The sequence below is a fragment of the Petromyzon marinus genome, chromosome 3, assembly GCF_048934315.1.
Source record: "Petromyzon marinus isolate PM22_M1 ecotype Great Lakes invasive population chromosome 3, UKy_Petmar_22M1.pri1.0, whole genome shotgun sequence".
NCBI lineage: Eukaryota > Metazoa > Chordata > Hyperoartia > Petromyzontiformes > Petromyzontidae > Petromyzon > Petromyzon marinus.
This window is the reverse complement of record NC_133669.1, coordinates 11,608,877-11,627,419: the sequence shown is the minus strand read 5'-3', so window position 1 is coordinate 11,627,419 and position 18,543 is coordinate 11,608,877. Positions and strand designations below refer to the sequence as shown.

General features: G+C 44.4%; 1 protein-coding gene and 1 long non-coding RNA gene across 5 annotated transcripts in view; one reads left to right on the top strand and one right to left on the bottom strand.

The window, feature by feature from the left end:
- The first annotated feature begins 11,827 nt into the window (after positions 1-11,827).
- Positions 11,828-18,543, top strand: part of LOC116953813 (serine/threonine-protein kinase MAK-like) — a 36,646-nt gene continuing 29,930 nt past the window's right edge. For 3 of the 4 annotated variants that reach the window (XM_032974094.2, XM_032974085.2, XM_032974077.2), the window contains exon 1: positions 17,240-17,341. The gene's annotated coding sequence lies outside the window, so the exon portion shown is untranslated. Of the gene's footprint in view, positions 11,985-17,239; positions 17,342-18,543 lie in introns of those variants that run through there. The other variant, XM_032974078.2, reaches the window with a different exon arrangement.
- On the bottom strand, positions 14,768-17,209 carry LOC116953844 (uncharacterized). The gene is made up of 2 exons (XR_004404623.2): positions 17,129-17,209; positions 14,768-15,247 (listed from the first exon to the last, which is right to left on the bottom strand). It is a non-coding gene; the product is annotated as an uncharacterized LOC116953844 (long non-coding RNA).

The window sequence follows — 18,543 nt, the reverse complement described above, 5'->3', positions numbered from 1 at the left end:
AGCACAGAATACAAACAGTCCAGCGTTAGCAACCTCAATGCAATTTGCTCCGGCCTTTTGGTGAAGCTCAGCCTCTGCCAAAAGCGCATTTTTTTTTGTTCCGCGGCTGACCTGTCAGCGCCTGTATGGTGTAAGTATCCTACTTCAGTGCAGTTTGCAAGACCGTGTGCAATTCCTGTGGCAGTTATCATTGTAAACTATCTCCGGTGCCCAGTGTGTGCTGTCATACATGCATGGGTGCAAGCGCTGGTCATGAACCTTTGCCCCGGCCAGGCGCTTGCACCTTTACGCACCTTTGCCTGGTATTCAATTCACGCTGCGAGCCCATGCACCCCAGTTATTCACAATAATGTGAACAGAGGGGAGGCAGTGATGCGCTACACTATGAACCTGGTGACCTGAGTTTGATTCCCGACCGCAGCTAGCATCAGTGGTGAATGACATCCGAAGCAGTACTGGGTCCGCACCCCGTTCACTGAATCGCGATCAGCGGCATGGTGATGTATGGTCAGACAAACCCCTATGACCGACCTGGCCTTCATCCAGCAGTGGATTGATAAGGGGCTGTAATTTTTTTTATTTCACTCTTTATATTTTGTTTTGTTTGAAACAATAGTATTCATCTGTATTTTATACCACCAGTGTTTTTTTAAAATAATTTATGAACTATGTTTTCATGCATATTTTCTTTTCTGCCATTAACGTTTTATTGATAGTCTGTTAGAGGAAGCTAAGGATTTTCTTTTGGATGTTCCTGTGCTACCTTCGCCGGGAATTCTTGCCGAAACCAAAACATCATTTTTCAACAACAGTTTCCCCCAGCACCCGTATGCACACATGACATGGCCAGGCATCGCCCACACTGGCGATAAATACTTTCGTGCACTTCAAACGGACCTCACATCCACCGACCGACCGACCGACCCCTCGCTTGCTCGCTCGTCTCACTGCAAAGCCAAGCCGTGAACACACTCGCAGACGTCACACGTTATTCAACTTCACAACGCGACGCACAGAACGACCACGGCTGCAGCGTTTACTAATCACAATCAGCTATGTTGCGGCAACATGAATCGTGGGCTTCTTGTATTGTGCCCGATTGTCACAACGGTCCGCGCGTGGCGTGCGTACACCACACACACACACACGTGTCTCTCTTTGACATATATGTGTGTGTGTGGTGTATGTTTCGGGGATGTCCAGCGTGTATCGCTGCCAAAGCGCACGGAGAAAACGTCGGACGTCTGTGCCAAAGCAACACGCGGCACAACCCGAAAACGCACCGGAGAGCCATGAGGCGCGATCGCGACAACCCCTCAGGCTGATAGCGATGGTGTAAGAAACGAGAAAAAAAGTTAAGGGCGATCGTGCATTGATTTTTTGTTGTTGTTGCTGCAGCCACCCCATCTTTCTGTGATAAAAAAAGATGGGGCTTCTTTAATCTTTCGCTGCTTGTAACATTCATCAGAGAATCTTCGCCGCAGACACAGTGTAATCTCAAAACAAAAGGGGCCGATATCGTCTCTTTGACAGCAGCTCTTTGTGTCCTGGCAAGAGCTGTTTGATTGATAGGCTGTAAGAGGTAACGTCTGGGTAACCCCTGTGTCCCGTGTCTTCTTAGCGTTATTTGGTGATAAGCAATCTGCTAAACTGATATTAAATGCTGGTTGCATAGATCACAGCTATGATCCACGCTTTGGAGATTCCCTTTCTCTCTCACACTACTTTTTGGCTACTAAAGACGTACATTATTTTAGATTAAAAGGATGGGGTTTTTTTTACAGCAGACTGGAGAGGTGGCCTAATTGATGTTGTTAGTCGGGATAGCATCCTGACAAGGCACGTGTAGCATTGAAAAGTGAGATCTGAATTAGTGTAATCAACGTGTTACTAACTACGGAGGATGAGGCCATCACAATCATTGCCTCTTGGCCACAAAGCAAATACTTTAGTTATAATATGAAGACGTTAATCGCTAAATAAAGCTTCAACTCATTCTCAAGACTGCATTCAAGAGTTTATTCGTGGGGATGTTTTCCATAACGATAACGAGAGTATGGCATTGACGGAATTTTTTTCAGTATTTCACAAATTAGTACCTAAGAGAGAATCTTCCAATGTTTTTTTGTGAAACCTTTATGCACTTGTGAAAAATAGGAAAGTACTGCACATATGCATCACTTTAGTAATCCACTCCTGAATGAGTATCTTCATATCAGGCAGTGCATGGGGGTTATTTTACTATACTTCACAACGCTAGTCAGTTCGAGTTGATGAAGGTAGGTATCACAATACCAGAATGGATTCCATTGCGTTTTCCTAGACTGCCAACCACAGCAGCCTATATCATCAACCTGCTGTGCACGATGGGTATTAATCCAAGCTCTTTCCAGACTCAACCCTGCATGGCTTCCTAGATGTGACTAATATATGCACAACATACATAATAATAGAGGTGTTACTGATTCACCATCAACGACAGGAGCATTTTTTTTCACTTCCCACAAAACTGGGAGCTGTCTGGCTGCCCCTAGGCATCTCTAATTCCACGTTGAACGCAAGCTTTAATTCTGGTCGAGCCAAAACGCAAACAAGTGGAAGATCACAGGCTCTGCAGGCAGGCAAGCAGCTACCTCCCCAGAATCATGATAGCATCTCGCCCGAGGGCATCACTGAATCCCGTCTGTCATCGAGCCCCTAGAGTGTGTGCCATTCACCGCACGTACTCCAACGCTGGCACCTGCCCCGTTGGCACTTGCCAACCGCTACGGGAAGTGCCCAAGATAGGCCCAACGGTGTAAAGTGCAGACTCCGACTCTTATCCACTCGATCCACAACAGTTCTCTGCCCAGAATGCAATGTGCCAGTAACACTTTATAATTTGACTTTGTGCGAATGTTGAACTTCTTTCGCACCGCACGTAGGAACGCGTGCTAAGCGGAGGTGCGGAGGAAGGTCAACAAATTAACGTTCAATGGCAATGAGTATATTTAGGAATATTTTTTTGATTATTGAAGGGTGTTTTACTCTGTAGCTACTCAGAGGTAACTATTCAAAAGTCAATACAATAAAACTGGTCGTCAGGAAACCTTTTTTTAATTGAAATCTCATCAGGCGCCATAGTGTACAGTGCAGTATCCAACCCTTATCCACGCGCTCTCTATCCTCGCTATTAATGTGTAATGAAGAAGGGACATTTCCCAAAACGTTGCCTATCATATACGTTTCCTCTTTAAGGCAGTGCTATTGATCAGTGTGTTCAGATTTGTTGATATCGGCGCTTGCTCACCACTTTCAACGCAGCATTACCAAATGCAACAAATGCTTATTTTCCTGCAATTACCTCCCAATAACTACTGGGAATTGATAGTGAATTCTTGCTGTGGTATCATAGAAAAATAAAGCCTCTGGGATAGCATTCGCAAATTTAACTTATCGTGTGGCAACCACAGCCCAAATTTCAACCATAACAATTGCCCATCACTTAACTTCTGAACAAATTTTTGTTTTAAATAACCATGCTTCACAGGTGCAGGACCCTCCTGATAGTAGACTCCTGAGACTCCGAGAGGCTTTCCTGGGTAAATTAGCAACATTATTTTATAGGAAGTGTGATAGCATGGTCGGCATTTGGCACAGGTGGAATAAAATCGGGACCACTTCCTGTCCATTTCCCCATCCATTCGTAGCCCGGAACCTGGGCCTTTCCAGGCCATATGCCTCGGTGCAGTTGTACCGCCTGCACACCGGACAGCTCCAACACTGGGAACAGGTCTCAATTGAATAATAGCTCATGGGTCTCATTTCACATTCACCTACTTAAAAAAAAACTAAATCTGAATTTCCCCCATTTGTTTGGTCGCATTGTAAATGTGATCTGCTGCAAGCGAGTGTCCATGATTTGTGGGGTAGATGACACCAAGTCACGGTTTATGTTGTGAGCATGAGCACCCCCCCCCCCCCCCCCGCTAATGTGCTTCCTATGCAGCCTACCAGCAGCATCGCGGAAGCTGTCAAAATCGTCATCTTAAACATATGCATATCCCACACAGCTTCCGGAGCTGAAACAAAAAAAGTGAATGCTTTTAGAGTGGCAGATGATGTTACACCTCAACGCTGTGGGAGGGGGGGGGGTCTACATCTTAGCCAAAAATAAAACTAAAAAGAGAGTGAGAGCATGGGGGTCACGGTCACATTTGAGGACGTTATGTAGTCGTAGGAATCTTCTCTAGAAACGTAGATCCATTGAATAAGATGGGCAAGTGAATGAAAATATATATTAATCACTCTGATGTGTATTGTAAACAGCGGGGTAGTGCAGGAGCACAGTGGTCATATATACTGTAAGCACTGCAATCTAAGCCCAGTGTCCTGGGTTTGATGTCTAGCTACACCCAACATCAACCAGTGCTGGGCACCCCTATCGCGCAAACCCGCACTGACCAGCGGAGTGAAGTACGGTCAAACAATCCCCCATGACCGACGTGGCATGTGGAGGCTTTCATGCAGCAGTCGATTGATTCTGGGCTGTACATTATTTTTGTAAACAGTGTGTGCATTTTGGCACCGCATATGACACGAGGAGTGTGTTTTCAGGCCTTATTGTATACCGTGTCTCCTTATCAACTACTCCCACTATGTGCGTTGATAAATGCTCAATCAAATCTGTAAATGACGAGAGAAAAAAATCACCATAATAGAAAAAAAACGGTCCACGGTTGTTAATCATCACTGCATCACTGCTGCTGTCAGCCGGTCACATTTTCTCACGTTTTCATAGAGACCTAAAACAAAAGGACCACAATGCACTTTTTCGGGAAATGCTGATGGGTTTTTTTGCACAATACACAGAGGCTGTGTGATTTTTTTTCTAAGTTTGTGTGTTGTTTGAAACTTAAAGTTCTGTTATGATGGGGTTTTTCTGTCCTTTTACAGATTTGAACAAAAATAACACCAAAAATAAGGTGTTACTTCGTCCGTGGATGTACGTTCAATGAAACTTCTGCTGAAATACAAATCCAGATAACTTCGTCATTTGCATGACGCTGGAATCGACTCCTATTGGAGCACAATTTGTGATTAAAATCAACGCTATTCAGAGAAGGGTAGAGCTGCGGTTCAGTCGTTAAGGTCCTCCACTATGAACCTGGGGACCCGAGTTTGATTCTCATCCAAGGCTAACATCAGTGGTGAGTGATATCAAAACTGGCCCTGCTCTCCCCTGTTCACCAAGCTGCTCTGACCGGCGTGGTGAAATATGGGACAAAACAACGACAGTCCATTGGTGGATTTAGAATGACTGGAATTTATTTTGAAACGTGAATGCATTTATTACCATAAATCACCATAATGGGGACTATCTTGCGATGCCTGTTAGCCTTGCGGCTCAAATGCCACCAGCAACCAGTGCTTTCATTGCTCAGACAGGGGCCTCGATGTACAAATGAGCCATGGCATTCTGATGTGCCAAATAGCTATCCGCTGAGAGCCCGATGCTTGGCTTTGTGGCTAGGCTGGAATGCATACATTTGGTAGGAGAGGGTCAGAAGTTCAAATAATTCTTGTAAGAATGAGCTATTGTTCTGCGATATCCAGTGCATGTATTCTACACTCTGTGAATATGACAAATGTGTCACGATATGCGAGTAAGCACTGGGCGATGCCCAACTCCATTGGTGGTCCCGAGCAAGTGGTGGAAATTCCACAGTCGTGTGGTAAGAACTGGTTTTTCTTTTGAGACGTGAACTCCAGACAACACCGAAGTGTAGTGCCTTTAAAAAGCGAGGTCTCCCTTCCTGAATGACTCCTGTGCGGTGTTCATCTCTACTGGTGTGACAATTCTACACTCCTGTGCCAAGGACCAGTCTATTATTTGGAAAATCACGAGTGACTTCCCATTAAGTGCTACTCATCCAGACAGGTAGTGCTGTGGCAGAGAGTTCGGCACACAAATGGAATCTCAACCAGGGGGGAGGGTCGATAAAATGATACAACCTTAACAAAGTGACAATTTCAATAAAATTCTATACGCATCGATACATGGTTATTGTTTTTTTGTTTACTAAATTAAACAGTGCCTATGATCAACTCACCTGGAAAGCACCGGGTCGAGGGAGATTTCAGAAGCTAAGGAAGTTTGATCGTTGATAGTGTGTTGGATTGGTGATTGCTGTGCATTACACGGGTGTTGCAGGCTGCTACGGTGCTATAGAGCAGTACAGAAATATCCACTGTTGTGCTGTACTATGCTCCAATTATGCTCCTCGCCTTCACTAACCCACACTCCCCAGCATGGGGAGGCCCTCATCCAACAGTGGGTTAACAAAGGGCTGCACTTGTACACGTATAACTATACCGCGAATTTAACGGAGCTTAGTAGAAGTTACAAAAGGTAAGAATATTTAACTCACATATAAATCATTTAATAGAAAGGGAAACATTGTTTAAAGATGACTTCAGGAGCCGAAGGAACCTCCAAAATGTGTTGATATGTTTTCTTAGCAGTCATATAAATCTTAAATTAGTGGGGCTGGATCGGGAAGAACCACGGGAGCGATATGTTCACTCTCTAAGCTGGTACACTGCAAGTCGTGGGTTCGATCCCGACCCTGACACCCCTACATTTGGAGTTTGCATGTTCTCCCCACATTTAGAAACATTCGCTTAGAGTATTTGGCTGTTATACATTTCCACGTGATGAGCCACTTCGTTGGGCTGTCATCTCCAGCCAGGTCGCTCCTGAAAAAATTCCCGATATAGCTCATTGGGCTACTACCGGGTAAAAGAATAATAATAATAATAGAGAGCCCGAACAGAAATAGAAAAGAACACTGCACAGATTGAATGGTCTGTTAGTACATCCAAGGTGATGCTGCGATGGTGTCACGGTTAGCGCGCCGGATTTATTATCAACAGTTGGCTCGCTCGATCGCCCGACGCGGATCGTTGAAACGATTGACACATTTCTGAAATCCACCCACATCCCTGCGCCACCCGGCAATCTAAATGAGCGCATCATGACAGTTCATCAATCGTGAGGTCGGGGTCGTGCGGTGGGGGCGGAGAGGGTGAACTGTGGGTCACTGCCATCACTCCCAATGCCCGGGCAGCGTGGAAGAGTAGGCGAAAATACCCTCTCTCTGGGGGGGGGGGGGGGGGACACTCTACAGCAACTCTCCGGAACTGTGAATAGGCCATTCCGCCAGAAGTGGCGCGAGTAGGCGATTCTGCAGGGGCTACACCTTTTCTCATTTACGCATTACCACTGTAGCCGCCGTGCAATTCGCGTCTCGGCATCGGCCATGCGTGAGACTTCGCCGCGCCTGCTCGCGTAGTTCTAAGTGGTTAGTGTGTCCGCACAATGAGTGGCATTGCGCGGTTTAAGTGGCACGCAGGGCCCTGTCTCACCCTTGACATTTAAGCGAATAGAACAGCAGCCATGCATCGCGTCTGCCTGATTTCAAGAAGATTAAAAACAAAAAAATCACACAGCCTTGTGGTTCTTTGTAGTTGAATATACAACGGTGGGTTTTCTTTTCCAACCCCCCCACCGCCCCAGTTCGCCTGCAGGATTGTGTTAATAAAAATAATAATGTAAAAGTACAGCCAGGTTTTGTTATTCCACTGCTGGATGTCGAAGGCGTCCCCCACATATTGTGGGCGGTGACGAATATTTTGACCATACTTCACCACGCTGAATCAGTGCGCGTTGTTTACGGTGTGTGGGTTGGGGGGAGAGTACAGATGAACTTTGCTGCATTGCCCTCTATTGCCCACAATGCCTATTATAGCTGTCTTTCTGCCTACGGCACCTGTTCATCCATCCATGCAACATCCAGGTTCAATCCCGCCTAGCTTCTGAGACATGGCAGATTACAGTAATCTGTTCTCGCGTATGCCAACATTCCCATGAGTTAAATGTCATCGTTGAGTGAGGTCTGCTCGCAACGAGAGGGCTTTCGGGAGAGAGTTGGTGTCTTCTTTGGTTCTTTCGGTAAAGTCACGTAGAATGGGAATAAAATAATAAATTGATAAAATAAAATAACACAATAATATTCTCACGACGTTTCGGCCACAACACAAGCGGCCTTCATCAGGTGAAGGGACGAGACTGTCTGGAGGACAGTGCTGGAGTGAGAGAAGCCACGCTTAGATCGCGACCTTTAAGCTGTGTGAGAAGAAAACAAAGCGCCTTGACAAAGGAATTAGCATATAATTTAGCATTGAAATGGCTCATTGAAATAGCTAAGTTAAAGTATACACATCCGCAGAGGTACCCCTTGACAAAGGAATTAGCATAGAATTGAAATAGCTGAATGATTACCTTGCAACTGGTCACAGAAATATTATTATTTTATTCTCATTCTACGTGACTTTACCGAAAGAACCAAAGAAGATTAATCATTGCAGTCACGAAAGCTTTAAATCGAGAGTTGGTGTCGTTACGATATCCCTCCGCTCATAGCCTGAGTTGCATGGGCGCAGTCGCATGGTGGCTTGTCTTTTATTTTCAGTTTACGGAGGAGATGGATGTGCGCGCATTGGCCTCTTGGTGTTCTGACGTTGTTAATAGCGTAGTAATAGTATTCACACGCCGTGGCTATACCTGCTCAAGGTGAGCCCAGGATCACACTGCCGGGGTGGATTATGTGTTGTTGATTATTAGACCTCGAAGCAGAGTGATACGCATGAACACCTCGCTGTTCGTTATTAGTCTACCAAACGTTTAATTGTTAACGCTTTCTAACTCCTCGGGTGACATGAACTACTGTAGTTTAAGCGTCTTATATAAATGAGTTGATTGTGTAATCTTATATTTTTTATGACTAAAAGGCCATGTTACTCAACAGCTACTAATATTTAACTATTCGTATGCCAATTTAAAAGTGTTAATTTAAAAACTTTTTATGCAATTCTCATCAGGCCCAATGTTGTGAAATGCAGTTTCCAACCCTTATCCACTCTCTTTGGACCCTTCATTGATGTGCTATGATGAAGTGCCAGTTCGTTCACAGTCGCCTCCTAACTTTGTTGGGTTTGAAAAGGCATTTTTTTATTTTAATTTAGCAAATGTACAATAGTTTATATTATGAATATTTATATGATTCTCAAGTTTCAAACTTGAAAATACGTTAAATTAACGTTCATTCTGCATTTAAGAAGCATTTAAATCCTCCGGTTTTTCACTCGACATTTAGAAACATGCGTTGAGAGTATTTGGCGGCAATGAATTTCTACATGATAAGCCACTTCGTTGAGCTATCGATCGCAACACAAGCAATCGTCATCAGGACGATTGGTTGTGTTGCGATCGAAACGTCGTGATATCAGGGCGATTCTAGATTTGAAGCTTTCGTGACTGCAAGGATCCATACTCTTTGGTTCTATTCGGTAAAGTCACGTAGGTAGAATCACGTACGTGACTTTACCGAATAGAACCAAAGAGTATGGATCAGGACGATTGTTTGTTTTGTCATCAGGACGATTGCTTGTGTTGCGATTGAAACGTCGTGATATTTTTATTTATTTTGTATTCACTTTATTTTCATTTTTATTATTTTATTGTTATTATATATATTTTTTTCTATCTCCGTGACTTTACCGAAAGACCCAAACAAAAGGTTTGTATCCTTTTTTCAGAAAAGAGTCTGTGTTTTATAATGCGGTAAGTGTGTGTGTGTCTAGATTATCGACAACTTTATTCACACCGAGCACACGTTTGTGGTACGTCTTACTTTCCAGAGCGTCTTATAATGCGGAGAATATGGTAAAGGGTTTTTTTTTCTTGCTCGCCGAGGTCGATCCAGTTACTGCGATCCAACACCCGCGTCACTTTGTCCAACATCGCCACCTGCTGTGCGCGTTCGATAATTGCATGGAGTTCACTTCATAAAGGCAAAGGAATCGATTGCTCCAAGAGCGCACGCGTATTTCCACTTAATTCAATCTCAATTGTCATCAATAAAATATATTAAAATCCCCCCCCCCCCAAAAAATATAAAGATCATGCTATTTTCTTCAAGCAAAGTTACAGTTTAATTCTCTTCACATATTACATATACCAGAAACAACATCATTGGAAAAAGAGAGTGCTTCAAATACTTCGATTTACTGATTGATTAAAAACTTACATTCCAACCACAAATATTGATCCCATCTTAAAGAAAATCAAATAAAAATAGGGTTTTTGTACCGAAACAAACATGATGTTCCCATTTGATGGCTCGTACAAATTGCTGAAGCTATCATTCTATAACTGTTTTGACTACTGTGGCGCTGCTTAAAGATCAGCTATTGATGAATCACTAAATACACTAAACACGCTTTATCATTCTGCTCTTCTATTTACAGTCGATGTACCATACAGCACCCATTGTTGAGACCTCTACTTAAAATCCAATCTCAAATCACTCGATGAAAGAAAACATCTACACTGGGCCCTAGTCATTCACAAAATCCGTATTGGAAAATCTCTGCTATACTTAGCTCATAGGGGCCGTCCATAAATGACGTCACGCAACTAGGGGGCGGGTGGGGGGTCAGACATTTGTGACGATGCGTGATGAGGGGGGTAGGGGGGGTGAGAAATGTGACGTCACATAAAAATGCGCATCTTTAAATTAATATAGACAACACGTTCTACTTAATTAAATAGACTTTTAAATAAAGGTTTTCTCCTACAACATCAGAGTGCAGCGCCACAATAAATACGCACTACAATGACAATAGTTTAAAGCGCTTTGAAGCATGTTTTATTTTGGGGGGGAGGAGAGCTTTGTGACGTCATATTTGAGGGGGGGGGTCTGACTTTTTGTGACTCCGTGTGACGATGGGGGGGGGTGGTCAAAAATCGTCCAAAATCGCGTGACGTCATTTATGGACGGCCCTATACATTGTCAAATCCAAGAAACCTAAGACGTCCATCTAATTGCCTTTTAACCATCTCAAGAACAAGAATTGGAATAGGTGACAAAGGCTACGCTGTTGCAGCACCAATGTTGTGGAACAATCTTGTTCCCTCCCTTCTGAAGCAGAAGTATAGTGCTGGGTATACAACTACATTTGCCCATGTGATTTGTATATCCAGCACTAATCTTCTGCTTACAAATCACATTTGCCAATGTGCCAATGTGATTTGTAACGTTGATCCTTACCCATGTATCGATAGTAAAACAAAAATGTATGTTCAATTTTTTTGAGGGGACTGTGTGTTGTCTTGGTATGGTCTGGGACTGTTTTTGTTTTGCTGCGTTGCATTTGGTGTTGAAAAATCTCTAGGAATTGATGTGTAGATGGTCCTCGACTTACGAACATCTACACTTAAGAACCAGCTTCGATTTTTTTAAATCGACTTGCAAACTTTAACTTGCACTTGCGAACAGAACCGTGGGACTATTTTGTTCAGCGGAGCGATCCTCTGTGAGATGTAATGATTCACAACAACCCGCTGGGAGTACGTTTTACTGTGTGTGTGTACGCGCACGGATGTGTGTGTGGTGTGTGAAAGTGAGTGAGTGTGCGTGTGTCTGTGCGCGTGCGTACCCTCGTGTACACTGTTGGGGGGGGGAGGGAGATGTAATGCAATGGCTAGCACGCTGCGCTACCAACCCGGCGACCTGAGTTTGATTTCCGCTCACGACCAGCACCAGTGACGTTATCTGAATGGGTCCTAGACCTCCCCTAGGTCGACTCAGCCTCAAATGAGTGCCTGGTCGGGTGTGTAAACATCGCCACTGGGGGAGTCAAAGGTGGCTTGGGCGTGGTTCTGGCCAACAGCCACTCCCTCGTGTGCCGTGGGACCCTTCAATAGGCGCCGCTCGCTCACAGCACTTGCCCCCACCGGCTGTAAAGGCTACATGGGTGATCGTTGTCACTGTTGTGTGTCCTTGTGTGTGCGTGCGCACGTACCCACGCGCGGCGTCTGTACGCAATTGTGGTGACTCATTGGGTCCCTTTCGACGAGCAAGCCAGCATCAGGACTCATGGTAAGTGAAAATAAAACGTATATATATATTTTTTAAAAATATTGCTGTTACTTTATGTTTATTTGCGATCCAGTATTTATTACATTATTACATGCAAATGTACAATATTTCTTCTTATCTATGAGTCTAACAATGCTTCATTTTTTGTTGAACCGCAACACAATTTTATAACACTGACCGTATGTGCATTTAAATGCAGTACATTGTTCTGTTCCGACTTACGAGCTGCTCAACTTATGAACGGGTCTCAGGAACGGAACTCGTTTGTAAGTCGGACTGCATGTACTTATTCAATTTGTATTTATATATTGTACTTGTTTATTTTCATTCAGTCACTTGCCTAGCTTTTCTATACTTTTGCACTCCGATCGGTTTGTTGTGTTGTTTGTTGTTGTAACTTTCTGATCCACCTCGACTGGACAGCAGTGAAAAAGAGCTTCACAGCTCATAGGATTCTTCCAATCTAAATAAAGTTTCTGATTCTGATATATAGTATAGCTGTTCGCCAACCCACTGCCGAGGGCCTCCCTGTCATAGGAACGTGGAATTTCCACAATTGGCTCAGATTCATCAATAAAGATGAGCACCGCCCAGTGCTCATAGGGGCATAGAGACACTCGGCCTGAAATAGAGACATTAAATTAGAATCAATAGAGTACTGTTACATTCGTGAATTATTTTTTTATATCGTACTCTAAAAGAGTCACTGAGAATAGTCTCCGTGAAGGATTACATTAATCTCCTTATGCTCATCTTAGTGCGGATAAGAGCAGTGACCTGGAAGTGGTGGCACAGTTGTTATATTCGTCATGTATGTCAACACTCTACCACTTGCACAGATGGAGTGAAATACAGACAAACACGGATGACATGTTTCTCCCCAAGCAAATTGAATAATCGGGAGTTCCGCTATACTTGGTTTCCATCGTAATTGACTATTCTTGTGCAGGGTGTAGTATGTTATTAAGGGTGTAGCATGGTTGGTATATGCCCTGGTGCAAGTTATAAAATGCCCCCCCCGCCCTCCCACGTCTTTGTAGACACGCGCCTGGGCCCCTTCCGTCTTTGGACCCCAGCGCAATTGCACCGCCTGCACACTCGATGGCTCGATGTTCTGCTCGCTAAGGGCATTTTCACAGTGCAGGTGGCATTAACACTCAAATTGCCTGGAGCATCAACACTCATGAAAAAACAATGAGATGACATCACTAGGGTGAAGGTTAGTGGTTGGGATTAGGAGATAGAGTTTAGTGTTAGGGATCAGGGTTTTGGATATGGTTAGATTTAGCAGTGATTAAGTGTGTGCTTGCCAACCAAGCAAGCAGACCTTATGTAACATCATTTTTTTACGTGATTGCTAGATGCCCTCATACTTGTTTGATTACCGATCGTAAAAAAAAATGCGGGATGGCAACGATGAAATTACGTTCTTCAATTTTATAAGGCAAAATCAATTACGTGTAGTGGAGCTGTGTCACGGTGGTTAACGGACGGTGCCATTCACCCAGCGACCTGAATTTGATTCCAAGTAACGCCCAACATCGGTGGCGAGTGATATACGAGCCACCAACCCACACTGGCCGGTATGGTAAAGCGTGATCAAACATCCCCAACGATCGACACGGCGTGGGAAGGCCTTCATTCAGCAGTTGATTGACAAAGGGCTGTAATTTTGTTATACTTTCAATGCATCAATGTAAATACACTTTAGGAACATACTGTATAAGAATGGAGTGTTTTGAATCATTGTTTGGGAAACGTTGAATGTTGCATAGAATTAGAAAATTATAGGAGCCCAATGCAGTACCAAATACAATAACAATAGCTAATGCAATCCAGGTGCAGCATACAGTATGTTAACATGAATGCATATACATTTCACCTGCTTATATAATTGTTTTAATTAGACCCATGTTTTATCTGGATGCTATGAGTCATAACAGTACAGTGCTTTGAAACTATAGCAATAAAAAAGGGCAATGGTTCATTAAAAATGGTTAATTGGAAAATTGCAGTTGCACATTTTTGTTCCATGTTCATATACCATGTAGCTCATCTCTCATTGACGAAACAAACAACGAAAGTAATTTTAAAGTAGTTCATCAAATGAACATCGCATAGAAAGGAGTTACCTCATATAATCACAAGTGAAAACCAACAATTCAGCAGTTAAAATATATCAGCTTACTCGGGAAGTATCATCCAATAACTCCGACGAGGCTCCCATCCAGTTGCGAAGTGTATACTGATGATTCACAATCCACCAATATATCATAGAGTGCACTACGCACATTGTTGCTGTACTGACATAAACGGGCCTCACCAAATTCGTAGAGTAACCTTGCCTATAACCCCCGGCAACACCAGCAGCAGCTGCTTAACAAGCCTGACTGTTGATGAATCTCAATATCTGAAGCCAGTTAATTGTTTCCCCGCTTAAATAAATGATGTCCGTGCAGAAGAGCCATCGGCTTGTGTATGTAGAGAGCCTTTGTGTTCAACCACTGCTGGATGATGGCCTCCCCACGTAATGTGCAAGTCGTGGAGGCTATTTGGCCATTCTTCACGCTGGTCAGTGCAGGTTGGTTATTGGGAGCATAGCCATACGGTACAATCATGGATTTTGCGGATTTACTGCCCACCAAAACTTTTTCAGTTTTTCAGTTTTTATTTATTAGATATAACCATGTGAGCCATGCGGCTTTTGACTCATGTGCAACCGCAACAAACAAAAACATGAACAAGAAACATCTTAAAGTGACTACACGCGACAGAAAAATCCAGGAAAAAACAGCAAAGTCTTCCAGAAAAAAACACCGTATTTCAACGCTGTGTGCATTAAATCCAAATGGGATGCACGTCAAACAATAACAAACATAAGACAATTTAGATTAAAGTTATCAGGCTAAAACTGTACTACAACAAACAAACATGGCTAAACAAAAACATTTTAAAAATCACCTAAATAAAGCTATAAAAACAATGTAACAGTGATCATAGGAACTGTGATTCTAGTTTAACAATAGACGATATACATTACATGTACGACCAAACATTGCAGCCATAGCTGGCTGCATGAGTCAGTTGTGAACTTAACCCCGCAATGCCGATGTACATTATTTAATAAACCGCGAATCCTTGTAAAGCGCGGATTATTGGAGGTTGACGACCACTCCCGTAATCCGCGGCACACCATGGCAGTCGAATCGCTTCACGGGCCGCTGTCCGTCCATCGAGGTGGGTGCGGAGCTGCAGGAGCACGGCTGCAGGGAAACGCAGACGTCATGTTTTCTTTTATTTTGCAAACATTATTTTTTTGTATTTGAAAACAGCTGACTGTGCTGAGGTTTGTTCAGTAGGAAATCACTTTTTTTATTTTAAAACTTGGATAACAAGCCTTTGAAAATGCAAACATTCTTTATCATAGACCCGTATAGCAGACTTGGCACACTTTGGTCTATCGACAACTCGTGCCTCGTAATGTGTGTATAATGTGTATCCATCGCGGATCCGTTTAGCCGCGAGTCACGTGTCATGCTTCCCCTGTAATCCGTGGATGTTTCCAATGTGTCACAAATTAGGATTTGCTTTGGCTCTTTCCTCCCATAATTCGCGGCACACTGCGTTCGCGCGAAACCTATCGCAGAGTGTATGGCGAAACCGCGTATTACAGGATCTCTGTCCACCCAGCAGTATAAATAGGTGCACCAGTTCGTCGATCGAATGTGGTGCTGTAAAGTGTTGGTAATCCCATATCCCACACATATATATTTTTAAATTATTTTTCTACCTACGTGACTTTACCGAAAGAGCCAAGAATATTAATCCCATATCTTGCAAGACGTGTGTCCAGGGTAGAAGGTAGACACAAATACCCGATGAGAAGCCCTTCCACCAGCAGCTAGTGGGGTGAGCTTGAAATCTCAGGCCACACCTTTACCTGTATACCTATACCGTACATGGAACTCAACACGTTTGTCAATAACACTATGGCCATAAAATGGAACATACGAGGGCGACGTTTAAGTAGTAGCCTTAAGTCAGAGCACATCAAGAAGAGGGGCAATTGCCATAAAAAAGTTGCCTATCATATATACTTTTCCTTTTCAGGCCAGAAAAGTCTTATTGATGAACGCGTTGAGTTGTATTATTTTAATTTGTGCTTTTGCACAACTCCAAACGCAGCAGCATTTTCTTATTTTGTACGACGGCTGATGTCGATGCAGAGCAACAACTACAATTTCACATTGAGGTGGTCAAAGCCAGATTATCGGCTGTGATGTCTCTTTCGTATTCGTCGATCGGGCCAATATCATACCTGTCAACCCCTTATCAGTGCCTGCTTATTACAGACCAATTCAGACCTCATTGGTCACCCCGTACCCTTATGAATCTCAACGTTCATCCTAGAAAGTCGCATCACAAGGGAGAAACACAAACAAATAGACAAAAAATGTGCCCCTATTGAAACGGCTGTACGCCGTATGGACCCGAAAACGCAATTTCCCTGTACAAGAATACGGGTACACCGTATGGTCCATAATATACGTTTTAATAGGGTTTTTCCCCTTTTTATGGCAACAAAACTGAAACCTTTCTACAAGGATTCATGTCTGCATTAACCACAATACCTGCAGTCAAAATGCAAACAAAAAACATACTATGATAATATATGCATTGTCCTTGAAACTGATTGGTCCACACCAAGGGACGGCTTTCTTTTGAGCCTCGACCCAATTGGTGCTCGACCAGATGACGCCAGAAGGCGTACAGCTCAAAGACAATGCACTATCAAAGTAATTAGGGCTCGGGGTGAGCATCTACATCATTAGACCTCCTTTGCCAGTACCAAAATGTAATAATAGGGTTTTTTTTGTTAGATCGCGTAAATATAAATGTGCCGTTAAACCCGCCACAGCCAATTAGTAAGGTTTGTCACGTTAACAGAACAAACCAATTCGTTACTAATACAGCACACCGGTGTGTTGGAGACAAAAATCCACGAAGTTTACTCTCTGAGTACGACGTTTCGCCACCAATTACAACTGGCACCGTCAGACGGACAGCCAGGCGTGTTGACAGGCATGCAACATTATTGCGTGCCTGCCAATTATGTTGCATGCAACAAGACCGTTGCGTACTACCTTGTTGCCGGTCGACCGCAGCAGTCGACGACGACGACGGACAGCATCGCGAAAAGCGACGCCAGTTGGCACGCGGCGCGCCTGACGTCGCCGCGTGACGTCACACCGCGTATGCAAATGAGCGCGTCTATTAAAGTGACGTCACCGCGGGTTACCGAGATACGGGACTTGCGCCGAGCGAGCGCTAAGGCGACGGCGCCGCGTCCCGCGCAGGTAAATCCGCTTCCTCGATTCCGTCTCTCTTCTCTCTCGCTACCCCCGCCCTCCCCTGTCTCTCGTCTCGTCTCTCTGCACCTTTGGCAGCTCCGCTCTTCTTTACACCGCCACCATCGTCCCCACCACCGTCCTGCCGCCGTCGTACCTCGGCGGTCCGGAGCCCGTCGCTGCTTCGGTTGGCCGGGTAGCCGGAGCAGGCGAGACCGTAGGCTCGGCCGTGTGCGAGGCCGCGGCTTTTGTTTACCGGGTGTTTTTTTTTAATTTCTTTCTTTCTGCGGTGGAGTTCTTTGAGCGGATCTAAAGTTGAACGCGTTATGGGAGGTTGGTGCTGGGTGTTTAAATAAAGGGGCCAGCTGTCGGTCGTCGCTACGCGCTATCGAGCGTCTTCGTGGATAACGTGGTGGTGGTGGTGAGTAAGGAGTTTGCGTGGCTGCATTTAGGGGCACGCTGTGATTTAGAATTTGTGTTTATGGATCGGAAAACAAAACTTTAAAACGGCGTCAAAGAGGCACGGAAAGGTGCTCGATTGGAATGGCAACCGAGAGGAAACTTGAAGGTATGGTTCAAAGTAACTTGCCGAGGTTGAATACGTAATTCAAAGTGGTTAAAGAGGACGTTCACTATATACTTTGCGTGGCCCACATACGGCACGTCGTGGGTTCTATACCGACTCCTGACGCCTGCTGCTGCTGCTGTATATTTGGAGTTTGCGTGTCTCTCTCATCATCATCACCACGGTGGCTAAGAGATGTTAACTACCTCGCCTCGTCTACAGGAGGTCGTGGGTTCCATACCGACCCCTGATGCCTGCTGCTGTATACTTGGAGTTTGCGTGTCTCTCTCTCATCATCATCACCACGGTGGCTAAGAGATGTTAACTACCTCGCCTGGTATACAGGAGGTCGTGGGTTCCATACCGACCCCTGACGCCTGCTGCTGCTGCTGTATATTTGGAGTTTGCGAGGTCTCTCTCCCCTTGATCGCGTGGATTTTTCTCTGAGTCCTCCACGTTTCACCACCCCCACCCCCCCCCCCCCTCGACATTTACAAAAGCATGCGTGTTCTAGAGTGTTTGACCGACGTAGATTTCCACGTTATAAACTCAATTCGTTGAGCTACCATCCGTGGCCGGGTCGCTTCCGAAAAAAAGATCGATCTAGCAGCTCGGTGAGACCTTACCCCCGGTAAAATAACAACGA